The sequence below is a fragment of the Rhynchophorus ferrugineus genome, unplaced genomic scaffold (assembly GCF_030347505.1).
Source record: "Rhynchophorus ferrugineus isolate W39M unplaced genomic scaffold, kcgeb_rfMv2 rfM2, whole genome shotgun sequence".
Classification (NCBI taxonomy): Eukaryota; Metazoa; Arthropoda; class Insecta; order Coleoptera; family Curculionidae; genus Rhynchophorus; species Rhynchophorus ferrugineus.
The window spans coordinates 44956572-44970233 of NW_027472581.1; the positions used below are offsets into that span (position 1 = coordinate 44956572).

The following is a 13662-nucleotide window of genomic DNA, read 5'->3' on the forward strand; positions in this document are numbered from 1 at the left end:
TAGCTTTTTAGTTAGGTTTATAGCCAAATCAGTTTGGATAAAATCCTTTGTTGCCTTTGTTATTTTTGCTTCATAAAATACTAATTGTATATTATTTTTAGTCGATATTTGGAATCTGATTCAATAACTATCAGGTTCAAAACACTTCTAACCTCTCATTTTAATTTAATATGATATATTATTTTGGTACATACTATATCTCGTATGACATATGATATGGATACAAAATCACTAATATTTATTAAATCTCTAAAATTACTCACTTTATATCATTTAATAAGTGTTATATTGATAAGTAATATATTCTTTTTGTTTCAGTTGTGGCGAACCTGTCGGTATGTAGAAAATTCCTGGAGTTGAAATGAGATCATTCTACATCTGTTGATTGATTAAATTAGATTATTTATTGGGATATCTGTTTTGTAATATTTATTAATATGGGGAACTTAATTAGAAAAAATATAAATGATAACAACAAAATTGAAAAAGGAACAAGTATAGTAGGAGACAAATTTTGACAATTTATTTTCTTTAGCTTTTTTATTTGCTTTTGATAGTCTCTGTGAATAAACCCCGTGAAGATACTTCAATATCTGTGGATGAATAAGGTACCAATACAGTATAGATTTCAAGCCCTCCAGATTATTGATATTGATAGCTAGATAATTTTTTTCAGCTCAGTAACATATATTATTTCTAAGAAATAATAATAAGCAGAGATGTATTTAATTGTTCTGCTGTATGTAATTGCTGTATGTTCTTGTATGTAATTGTGATGTTGAAAGAAGGGATGATCGATGTTTTAAAAAATATATCGATCTGTCAGAATTGATTAAAAAAATTAACATTCTATATATTTTACCCTGAAGAGCAACATAAAATATTGTAGTAAATATATTGGATGGTGAAAAAATATTCCCACATATATATAATATTATTGTATATCGTGATTATAGTCTGTCAAATATACCAATTTACTAGAAAAATGGAGTGTAGCAGCTTCAAATAAGCAATCTATAACTACCGGAAAATGGTTGATCAAAGTGTGAAATTATCCATAAAATTTTCTCCTAGAATTCACAGCTACTAACTTTGGAATTAAAAAGTTATGAAAGGAGGCCCATAAAATCCTTTGTACAACCAATATATTTACTTACTTTAAATAGGATATTTTATATAGACTGTGGACATTTTACCAAACACCAACCTAAATGATGCGAAACATAGAAAAAATTAAAAAATATATTTATGTATTATTTATAAAATATTTATTTTATTTATTTATTTGCATTATTGATATGATACATTAATCATTCTAAATTTTATAAGTATTTACTGTTAGTATATAGGGTTGGACTACTAGAGCCATGATTTATTCAAAATATATACCTTTTTTGTTGATTTTGTAAGGAGGATGAAGTACGTGGAATGGTTTTCTCATCATCTAAATGTAGCGTATCGAAAATATATAGGACCCTATGAGATATTGAATGAAACTACAGTAAAAATTGGCTCAACTGCCTTATAAAAACAGGATGTATATTATTATTATTTCAGAGAGAGGGAGATGGAGCGGACGGAAATCCAAATAAAATATGTATTATTTCGGCGGAATGGGTTATAAACCTAAAATGTTTCAGGTTTCTATAGATAAAGCCGGCCCTACTAAAATATAATATGATGGGATAAAGATTGTAGGAGATTATTGCGCCAGTACGATTTTGATTCGAAAATATATAGTGATTTGATTTTTATTAGTAGCTTGAACCAGTTATCGTTACTTTTTGTTAAAAGGTCTTATTTAAAGAAGAAATCATAAAAATATGTCATTGTTTTTTGACTTCTTAATCTATTTCTTTTTATTTCTTAAGTTTAATGCTGAATAAGAAATAGCCTGAGTTCGGCATCACAGAATTGTAAGAACTAGCCATGATTGAAGATGCAAAGCCTTATTCACATTGCAGCGTTACACGCAATTTCCAACAAAATATTGTAGTCTATTTAAAATTAACTCTCCGAGTTTTGTACAATTGACATTTCAGCGTTGCACACAATTACCAACAAGATATTGTAGTTTTTCCATGCATTGTACATTACACTCATCATTGTTAAATCTTGCTTGTACTTGGCCAAGTAGTTAGTTTGAACCAATTTGACATCCCTCAGAATTAATTTTCGTAGAATTTTCGTAGAATTTTCGTAGACTCCTACTGTTTACTGAATCTGGGTATTCATGATGACCCATGGGAGATTTAGAACCATTCTTAGCGCTTTGTTTTGGTTGATTTGAAAGAATTATGAGATATATATGAGAACGATTTTGCAGCAATAGGGTGTTCGCTACTACTCCAAGAGGGTATATTAACACAGTTATAGTACTTTTGTGCATCTATGTTATGTAACTATGTTGATTATTTTAATCTAAGGTCACAGTATCAGTTGAAATATATGTAGATCAGACATGTATATCATTGACATTCACTCTTATTTGTACTGTTTTTCACTTTTCTGTTGGTATTTCAATTCATGCTGTGAGAAACTAGTATTTTGAACCTTTATTATTTTGAATTGATTTACGAATACCTTCATGATGATGAAATCGTTATGTTGTGTATAATATTTGATAAAGAATATTAAACTTTTTGCCATCTTCCTGGCAACAAGACGATGTCGTGTCAAAGCAATGATGTTGATTTGAAAAAGATCTGAAGAAGTGGTAATCAGAAGGCACTATGTCTGGTGAGTATTTTCCATTCGAGCTACACGAACAGTGTATTCTTTACAACTTTTGCAATCTGCGGCGTTGCTATGCAAGAGGACAAGTTTGACAAGAGACGACTTTTTCAACAATACATCGTTGGATTTATTTAATTGACATCAGTAAACATTACCACTAACTTGTTCATTTCTATTCAGCAGCTGGTAATACACATACTGATTACGAGCTGTTAACACTTTGTGAATCACTTGCTAACACTTTATAGATCCTGCTATATTCACAGAAAGACTTTATGGAATAGTGAACATAGTTACATCACATAAATGTTCATCACACAGATTCAGTAAACAGTAGGAATCTCGAAATTATATCAAGCCTACGAAAATGTTTCCTGAAGGATGTCAATCTGGTCCATAACTAACCAATTGGTTAAGTATAAGCATTATTTATCAACAGTGAGTGTAATGTACAATGCTTGGAAAGACTACAATATCTTGTAGGAAATTGTGTGTAATGCTGAAATGTCAACAAAGATGTAAAAACCAAACAAGGGCTTAGAGTCTCCGATGGCTAGTTCTTTCAATTCGTCTTGATGCTGTACGCAGACCATAACTTGTTCAGTATTAAACTTAAGAAATAAATATAAAATAAATTAATAAATAAAAAAACAGTAACATTTTATGATTCTTTCTTTATGGCCCTTTACTTCGATGCTATTTAGATATTTCTTATTGCACGTAAACATCAGTAAATAGTTGATTTATTAACTACCAACCTGCTCAATATGTCCTGCAATTCATTGTCTTCGAAATTTTTTTCGGGCCATTCTCAGTCAGTGTCATCAAAATCACTATTTCTAATTTTTTCATATCATATAACAAAAGTGATAAATGTAATGGAAGTAATTCAATAATTAGCATCTATATACAATGAGTAGCTGAATAATGCTAAATAAAAAACTGTTATTTACATTGACACTTTAATAGATAGCGCTGATCAAAATATATCTAAGCACTTATTATCGTAGTGTATAATGCCGAGACAGGTTATGTGGTATAAATCGAATGTGGTATGAAAAATCAGTTTTAGCAACAATTTTTTGAAAAAAATTGTATACTGGAAATATACGATTTTTGAATTTTATAACCATTAATTTTTATAACAAATACTTGTTTATATATATTCTACCCAGAAATTGCTACAAAAATATACTGAGCTGGTATTTACAAATTGAAAAAAAGCCAAAGAAGATTAAAAACCCGTTTCTATAAAAGTTTCAATAAGTATAAGATGACTTTCAACTTTCCTTTTTAGTAAGTTATAAAAATAAGGGTTGAACGTTGGTTCATGCCATTAATATCATGAAAAAATTTCTTGTATTCAAAATAGCTAATGTAATCTTATAGATTGACACTGGCACTGTAATATCACATTTACTGTATTCGCTCATTACTATTTTGAAAGTGTTAATTATAATTATATATATTTAATAATATGCGTATAATTAGTTATGTACCATTATTCAGTATTCTTAGTTGCCTTTAACGAATTTTTTCTTTATTATTCCGTATGTTTCATACTCGGAATGTATAAAATTTATTTTTGTTTCCGCAGTTTAAGTGGTTTAAATTTAATGATTTTCTGATGTAACCAGTGCGAGAGAGAGTTTCTGCTCGAAAAAACGTAAACTCGTTCGCAACTTTTATTTACCGCAGTATCTTTATACACTGCAGGCAGTATTTGCATACTTTTATGTCCATCGTCCTTAACTGCATTTCGGGATTTTAACAACCTATTTAAATATTCTGGTCCCCCTTATAAGACAACTTTCGAAATGAACTTTTAAATATTAAAGATAATAAAGAAGCTCGTAAAGTTGGTAAATTGAGCGCGGCTTATTGTCTTGAGGTGAAACCGTCTTCGGCAATTTCGTTCGGTCCGACAATAATACATACGGATACAATTAACTTTCTTAGCACGTTTTTGGAGAACTGGTCCAAAATCCAACGGTAATGGTCGTCGTTTAACTCTTGAGTGGTGCTTAGTTGGGAATTTTAAACTTCTAATTATCAAAATTATGGGGTTTCGATTACGTTACAGTGTGTACCCCTATTCCCATCGTTCTAAAAATCAAATCTTCACTAAACTATCCACCATTAAAACATTTTTATCCAAAAAAAACCATCCTTACACTTAAATATAAAATCAAATAATTTATCCAAAACCAAATTTCATCTTATTTGTGGTTATGTCTGTCAGCTTCTTATACAAACATCCTTTAAAAAATTAGTGACTTTTTAAATGAAAGATATTTTTTCGGCCTAACATAATCTTCCTTTAACTGATTTGGCCCAGCTTTTTTACAATCTTTTTATTTCTTCCAAATAATAGGTTTGTATATATTTCTAAATAAATATCTTAGTATCCAGCCATTTTTTTAGGTTTTGAAACAGGAAATAGGGGACTAAATCCGAAGAATACGTTGGAGGGAGTAGCGGTTCATAGTCCAATTTATCGATGTTTGCAAGGGTTACATGTGCATTCGTTTATTATTTTGATGGATCGCAATTTTTTCTTTCACAAATATGGTTGTTTTTAATTCTAATCAATATCAAAACTGCTCAATAGTTCTGAATAATATTCGCCGGTGATCATTGAATTGATATGAATCCGCGTGAATCTTCTTTTACCAAGTTGTCCAGCTATAACCAGAAAATGGTCTTCTGCTTATTTCAGTTCGGGTTCGGCGTATAATTGTTTCGCGGGCGATAGAGACCCTGGGTTACGACTGGGATTGTCGTAGTTCGTTTACTACCGAGGTTTGTGGATGGATAGGGATTTAATCAAGTTGTCGTATTCTAAGGTGCCTATGGAGAACCTTACACTGAGCATGTTTATGGAATTCTTCACAAACGGGATGCCTGATTTGAGGTGTGATTGACGGTCCTCATAAACCATGGGGCATTGAGTAACGCGCGGACTTTTTTGGATTGGAATACTTGAAGTAGTTCAAGTTATCAAGCGTAAACTAAATGAGGCATTCCGTCTTTTAGGGATCTTTTGACTACTATTATTGGGGGATTTAGATTTTAGCGCTTTCAAAATGCTCTCTACTGATTATTTCAATTGTTTAGGGGCAATAATCACCGTTTCTGGGCCTTGGGATTGGATTGGATTGGAGAACTCAGGCCAAGTTGTGTTGTTGTTAGTTTAGTTGTCCTGGGTCTCCTGAACGGGTACAAGAAGAGGTATAGGGCGGCTAGCTTCTACTATCTTTGTTGATTTAGTTTTGCAGCCCATCAAGTTGGCGGTGTGGGACTCGCCGCAGTTACACCGAGTTTAGGAAGTGAGTTTCAATCCTTTGTGCAGTTTCCGGTGTAGTGGATACCTACATTTCACACAAATTAATGTGGGTTTGCAGTTAGTTGAGTAGTGCTCGTAAATCATTCGTATTTGTTTTTTTTTCGCTATTTTTTGTATAAAAACGAAATTCTTTCTATAAACTTTGCCAACTTCTGTTATTTGTATTTTTTTTTGGTATGTTTTATTTTATCCAACGTTAATAAGGATTAACTCATGAAGTAAAGGAAACATTAAAATTTTGTGTTGAATAGTGGAATCGACTTATCGTAAGGTCTTAAGTATCAATTGTTACGAAGGGCTGTTAATGATATCAAAATTACAATTAGTTAATTCAGAAGTCGAAGCTAAATCTTTTTAAACGATAATATAAACATAAAGCAGATAAATTGAAAACATTGAGTTTAGAGAATAATTAATAATCAACATATTTTATTGTTCAAGTTGAAGTAAAGATTTAAAAGCAAAAAAACTGGTCAATTTAAAGCTATAAACAAATTTTAAGTACAGGACTTCCTTGAGCACAAAAATAATTCCCCCCGGCTTGGTGGCGCAGTGGTAAAGGCGATGGGACGATCCTCCTACTGTTGCGATAGCCGCGGGTTCGAATCCTGCTGGGGCATGGTCGTAAATTTATGTTTGTAATTGTTTAATATTTGTGAATGTTCTAGACAAGAGTGTAAAATCCGACAAGGAAAATGATCCCAGTCATGCCAGTAACCAGGCTGGGTAAGACCGGATGTCTTCTGGGATGATTTGTAAAGTTGGTCACTCGCCAGTCGGTAGGCTTAATGCTAAGGACCGTGGTTCGGAGCCCACATTAAACTTTAGGCCCAGTCCAGATAAACCCATAGTTGGTAAAAGGAGACTTTAAAATATATAAAAAAAATACTTCCCATTTTTCTTTAATTTGTTTTCTTTTAATTTCTTGTTAGCAGTAAATATCATAATTATTGTCTGATTACTTTTCAACATTGTTTTTGACCACCTTATATAAATTAGTAAATTTTATAGAATCACCACGAAAACGCGACGATATTATTAGTGCTCTATAAATCAAGCATTTAAATTAAATTAAAATTTAAAAATTCATTTCAATTAAAAATTGAATTAATTATTTTTTATACATTTCGAATTAGTTATGAATTATAAATATATCAAGAATAAAATATCGATATTTGGTTTGCCTTTACGAATAATTTCACAGTAAATTTAGTTTATATCTAGATTTTTGTTAGAACGATTTAGAGTCTTCGATTCTTTAATTTTCGATCAAAAGGTAAATATTAGTTAAAACAAGATACTTGTAGAAACTTATGGTGACATTGTTTTTATGCAAGACCGTTATTTATAGGTGGCCATTGTGATATAAGAGACGAGGATGAATTTTTCCAAATCAAATGAATGAATACGGTTCATTACAATCAACAAATGATCAATTTGAATCAAGTTTGGTTAGAAAACCAAGTATAATCAGCTACAAGATAAAATACTTTTTGTAGCTTTACGTTTCGCTAATAAAATTCTAGAAATATAAGGCAGAATTAATTTTTTTCTGTATCTTTTAACCATCATAAAAATTATATTTTGAATGGAATTTATTTGAAGAATAATAAATTATTGTTGTCTTTTTTGTTCAAATATTTTCATGCAATATTTATGTGATGTCAAGGTCATCAATCAATCAATTTTAGTAACTATGCCGAAATTTTGCTTCCTCATCTCGATGTTTTGTTTCTGTTCATTGAATATACATCCGGTCGGAAGCATGGCTAACTCAGTTTTAATCCATTGTTAATAAAAATATTGTTCGGATAGGTTTTTAAACAGGCTAAAGAAACCAAGTTGTATTTGTTAAGTTTACGTTCTATTATTATTATTTTGTTTCTGTTTTTAAACCCATATAGAAATAACAATCTTCATATTTTTTACTGCTATGCGTATTTTATATATATATATATATATATATATATATATATATATATATATATATATATATATATATAGGCATTAAGCCTACCGACTGGCGAGTGACCAACTTTAGTACTGGTTACTGGCGTGACTGAGATCGTTTTCTTTGTCGGATTTTGCACTTTTGCTTAGGATAGTCACAAATATTGAGCAATCACAAACATAAATTTTACGACCATCCCATTAGGATTCGAACCCGCGACTATCACAACAGTAGGTGGAGTGTCCTGTCACTTTTACCACTGCACTAACCTAGCCGGTCGAATTTTATATTAAATATAATGGCCTAAAATTTTTTTAATGTTTTAAATAGGCTTACAAAAGTTGCTTTCGTAAATCTGGAACTATTTATTGTACTCTAAACTATTCTATAAAGATTTGGTTGTTATTTTTAATAGTTTAGAGATATAAACTTTAGTGTCAATATATTCTCGAAAAATATCTGATATCTAGGCTCTTGACACCAAAAGTCTCATGAACTGCTGTTGCGGAGTCGCTGGAGATCTGATATGTTGCTCTATCTTGTCAAAATCAGTGTTTTTGGTCGAAACCTAATTTCTTTGTTGTGCAACATTAATTATAGTGTATCTATCTTTACGAAATATTATTGATTGTCTATCTTACCAAAGTAAAGCTATAACAAAATTTGACTTTTTTTACTTTGTAGGATAGCAGCACTTTGTATATTTAGATTACTACGAAGATTGCAATCGTGTCAATTTCTTGAATTTTTAATTTTTCCCTTCTTTATTTTACGTTTTCTTTAAACATTAATAAATAATAATCAAAAATAGATAGTAAAATTTGGTTTGTTTTTTTATTGCACTTAAAAAAATCTAAAATGCATTCCTCCAGACTAGAACACCTTAACTTTTTTTATTATTCTTTAATTTCTTCTTAAATTTTTGTGGTCGTTCATTTATAATGGTAAATATATTTTGATATATTTTCCTATATAATCCGTTTTTTATCTATAGTTATTAAACTTTATAAAATTGGATTTTTATAAATTTTGACTCGTTTTTTCAGTGTTTCTCATATAGAAGTTTTATGTGTAAAATTTTTTGCGGTCAAATCATGTAGCTCCCAAAATCAAACTTTTCTACATCCAATTTTCCCTAAATTGATTTTCAGTCTATATGCGCTGTATGTACGGTAGCGATATGGCCATTCTTTTTCCTTTTTTATGGAAGAGAATTTCTATAATACTATTTAGCTTAACCCATTAATATTGAATATTTTTAGCATAATCTAAATACTGTTTTTTATTTGTTAAATAAGTTTAAATGTTTTTGATTTCAATTACCTCTTCGCGAATTGTTGGGAGCTTCTGCCCTCATATTTTGCTAACTTACCACAACGTGTTAGCCATTTAGAAGATAAAAATCAATTTGCAACAGCCTAACTACCTAGAAAATCTCTTTTTCCTCACAATTGTAAAATTTTTATTGAATTCTTGAAAAATTTGGCCTTTGGTTTAAAATATTTATTTTTAATTTAACTTAACCAGTTTTTGTTGTTTATTCCTTCCACGGTTTATGTGTCCAATTCTCAACACGAGGAGACTCAACAATTTTTTTTTATTGGGATTTTATATATGTTTATTTTATATTTAACACAAGAACGAGTAATATCTCGAGTATATAAAATTAACAAAATAATTATTCGCTAATAATGTAATTAAAAGAATTACGTTATCTATATTATAAATCAAACTATATGTACGTGTGTCACTGGCATTTTTTAGCTAAATAGTTGCATTCGACTAACCGACGAAGACTGTTAACGGCATGTCGGAACGTAAACAAAACCGAAAAATTGTGAATTTCCTGTTAAAACCGCAAATGTAGTAAATGTCTCTTTACTAAACAAAGAACGTTCCTCGTTTGTTCTGCAAACTAAATTGGATGCTTGAACTTTTGGCACAATAAAACGATGTGTTCGACTGCCGAACGCGACAGAAATGTATGGCGTTGGATGGATTCTTAGTGCGCAAAAATTTATCTTTGCAAACGGTGGTCAGCAAATAAACTCCCGGGCCAGATTTGTTACGATATTTATGTGCATCGCAATACAACTATAATAAAAATATTTTAAACAAAAAACTCAATGACCTGACTTCAAATAATAAATAAGGAACTCATTAAAATTAAAAAATAATCAAATTATAAAATAAAATTTGTACATAATAATGGTTGTAATGTTGTAAAGTCGGTTCAATTTTGTTTTTGTGTTTTTGTTAAAAATATTTTATTTTTCTCTTTTTAGGGTTAGATATTTACTCACGAAACTATTGTTTTCATTTATTTTATCTAATATTACAATGGGTAGGCTAAGTAAAGGTACAGCCCGTATGGGGAAAAATAGGGATGAAGAAACAATGATTGAAATTAAGGAGCGCTTCAGGCACCCGGGTCCTCTACCTAGTCTAGGTGATTTGACAAATGTTCTAACTAAATAACAAAAAGTTATTGTTGTCCCCGCCGGGAATCGAACCCGCGACCTCTTTTTGGAAGCTAAACGTTTTAACCATTACACGGTAGAAGCAGTTGTGTACAATATTTCTACGACATCATATATGCTGACTTTTGCACTGAACGACTTCCGATTTTCCGTCACATCAGCTCAGCAATAACGTTATACACAAATATTTGATTATTATAGATAAGAAATATGTGAAAACTTTGTACGTCCCTTGGAAATTTGAGTGTTTCTCTCAATTTCTCCCCTTCCCCCATCAGATTCTGATTTGGTTCCAATGGGACCAGCTCGGAAGTGCTCTCTTCCGATTAAAAAAAGAATTTTGAAAATCGGCCCACAATTGATGGAGAAACCGCCGAACATTAAAAATATAAATATACGATCGAACATAGAACCTCCACCTTTGTCGAAGTCGGTTAAAAAATGAACTTTACTATTAGTAGCTATGTTAAAACCATTCATGCTCTGAGCGGTATTCGAACTCACGACTATTACCTGAATAGGAGGTACCAAGCCGATTAGCAATTTGTTTACTTAATAGTATTAAATAATGCACAAAATGTTTCATTAATCAATGACAATCAATGGGTTAGGATTTATAACTTATTCCATCTGATGTAATATATAATATTTATTATGTTATAATGCTTTTGTTCCGAAGTAGAAATAGGGTTAAGTACAGATATAAATAGGTTTGCCTATACAATGTGGTTATTAAATTAATAAACATAAGATATAATACTTAGTTCTTAGGTAATTCACATATCTCGATTTACTATTGGGAATAACTCAAATCAATTATATCAAACTCTTTACATTGTTCTATTTAAAATGTAGTTATTTTTCATAAGAATGGTTCTTTTTTATAATAAAATCAATAATATATATATTTGCAAATGTTTGCGAATTTTAAATATATTTAAATGTATTATGTTAGTATATTTATTGTGGTAATATGTTAATATATTTTGCTACGGATCTTAGTTTCATTTGAACTTTACCGAACATTTTGAAATTTTGAAATTCTTCTTTATAGTTATTACCATATAACTTATTCGCTTGAGAGATATACTAGAGGCATATATAGAAAAGATTCAAATGTAAAAAATGTAAATGCGTGCTGAGTTAATCTTGCTAGCATGTATTCTGATCATGGGTATGGATAAATAATATCAACACGTTCTTGTACCTAAAGATCCGCCAATTGCTTGATTGGTTTAAAGACCCACTTCTCGCTCTCTGCTCTAGAACTTCCCATAACGATACAATTATGTGAAGGTTTGGGGATTGTGCTGGCCAGGAAAATTGTTTGATAATATTCCGATGCTTCTCAAATCCAGACCTAACCTTTTTGACTGTGTGTATGAGAGCATTATTATCTAACTTTCTTCGCCGATGATATTTTATCGTGTTTTTTTTTGTACTCTTATTATCGTGGATACTCTCGCTTGTAAAATATTAAACGTCTGAGACCGACCGCTTGTTTTCTTCAAAGCATATAATGCACTAGAATATAACCTACAAAACTTGGGCATATAAACTCAGCAATATATACGCGTGATGTTATTTATACAGAAGCAATGTGGCCAAAATGTAACAAAATATACTATATTGCGTAATATGAACACTTATTTTAGTCCATCATCTATAGATTATTCAAAATGTTTCCCATCGTTTTCCACAATGTTTCTGATCTTTCTGACAATATGGTGATGCCATGTTGAAAGATTAATGTTGGTTTTTTCACTTCATTTTTTATAATTCTTCAGAATTTCGAAACCCTGTGCCTACCAAGCAGTATTCCATCGATTTAAACTAAAAACTTCTATACGAGCTGCAACAGTGTATCCTTCACAATTCTTGCAATGTGTGGGCAACCATTTTCATGCAAGAGTGTTTGTATCTATTACTCGCTATTGCTGTTCATATAATTCTGTACACATTAGTTCGTTGTCTTAGAAGTTCAATATTTTCGTTACTTCAATCACAAATTTATATTATTTCACGGGCAAGATTTGTTACCATTGCTCCCCTATCCTCAACTTATTTATTTTATCGAGATTCGATTAACATATGTTATTATGCCTTAGCAGTATTATGCGCAATTTTTTTTCATTTTATTTGCATATTTCGTATGCTCTTGCGTACTATTGAAAAGATGGGAGGAGCTATAATAACAAATAAAATAAAAATGAAATGTATAAGAGGAATGTGGATTATCATATCGTCATATCTTTTGTTATTTGACAACTCTAACCGCTTCCGTTAGAGGATTCAGTATTTGTTATCTAAATTTCAAGCCAATGGTTTTGTTTACTGACGCCAGTCACATGTTTTGACTGGAAATTAAAAATGAATCAACATAAACGACTGCTTCTTTAAATTGTTTTCTTATCGGAACGTCTGTATGCCTTTCTAAGTCGTATTATCGTCTTCAACTGCAACGTTTGTTTTCTCGGGTGCAACTCGATAACTCGATAACGATATTAAAAATTGAGCAGACATTTTTTTAGAAATATGTTTAGTATTCAGTTTCCTTATCAGATATAATTTTTAACTTAAGAAAGCGATTTATTTTTTAACCGACTCCGATATAGGAGGAGGCTCTATGTGCGGCTGTACATATTTTTTAAATGTATGTTTGCCGATTTTACCGTCAATTGTGGGCCGATTTTCAAAATTCTTTTTTTATCCGAACGAGTGCGTGAGGAAGGGGGGGGGGGGTGGAATCGAAGGATATTGTTATTGCTGAACAACTGATGTGACGAACAATCGGAAGTAGGTCAGTGTACAAGTCATTCAGTTTGCTTTTTAGACACTAACCATATCATACGAGAAGTCGTAGAAACATGGTAGGCAACTGTTTCTGTGGTGTAACAGTTAAGCTCACTGGATCGATTCTCAGTAGAGCAGCAACTCTTTTTTATGGTTTGGTTGGAACATTTGTCAAATAACTTAGACTGGGTATCGGGACCCACGCGTGAAACATTCCTTATTTTCAATCATTGTTACTTTTTTCCTGTTTTTCCTAATACGGGCTGTACTTTTACTTGGGCTATCCATTATTACTTAATAAAAATAACTGCGTAATTTATTGAGTAAATATCTAACACTAAAAAGGGAACAATAAA

The 13662-nt window shown here is 31.1% G+C and overlaps 1 protein-coding gene across 4 annotated transcripts in view; it reads left to right on the forward strand.

Moving 5' to 3' along the window:
* Positions 1–13662, forward strand: part of Akap200 (A kinase anchor protein 200) — a 272973-nt gene that overhangs the window by 36754 nt on the left and 222557 nt on the right. For 2 of the 4 annotated variants that reach the window (XM_076393927.1, XM_076393931.1), the window contains exon 2: positions 319–335. The exons of 1 other annotated variant lie outside the window; for it this stretch is intronic. The gene's annotated coding sequence lies outside the window, so the exon portion shown is untranslated. Of the gene's footprint in view, positions 1–318; positions 356–13662 lie in introns of all 4 variants that reach the window. One more of the 4 variants, XM_076393932.1, reaches the window with a different exon arrangement.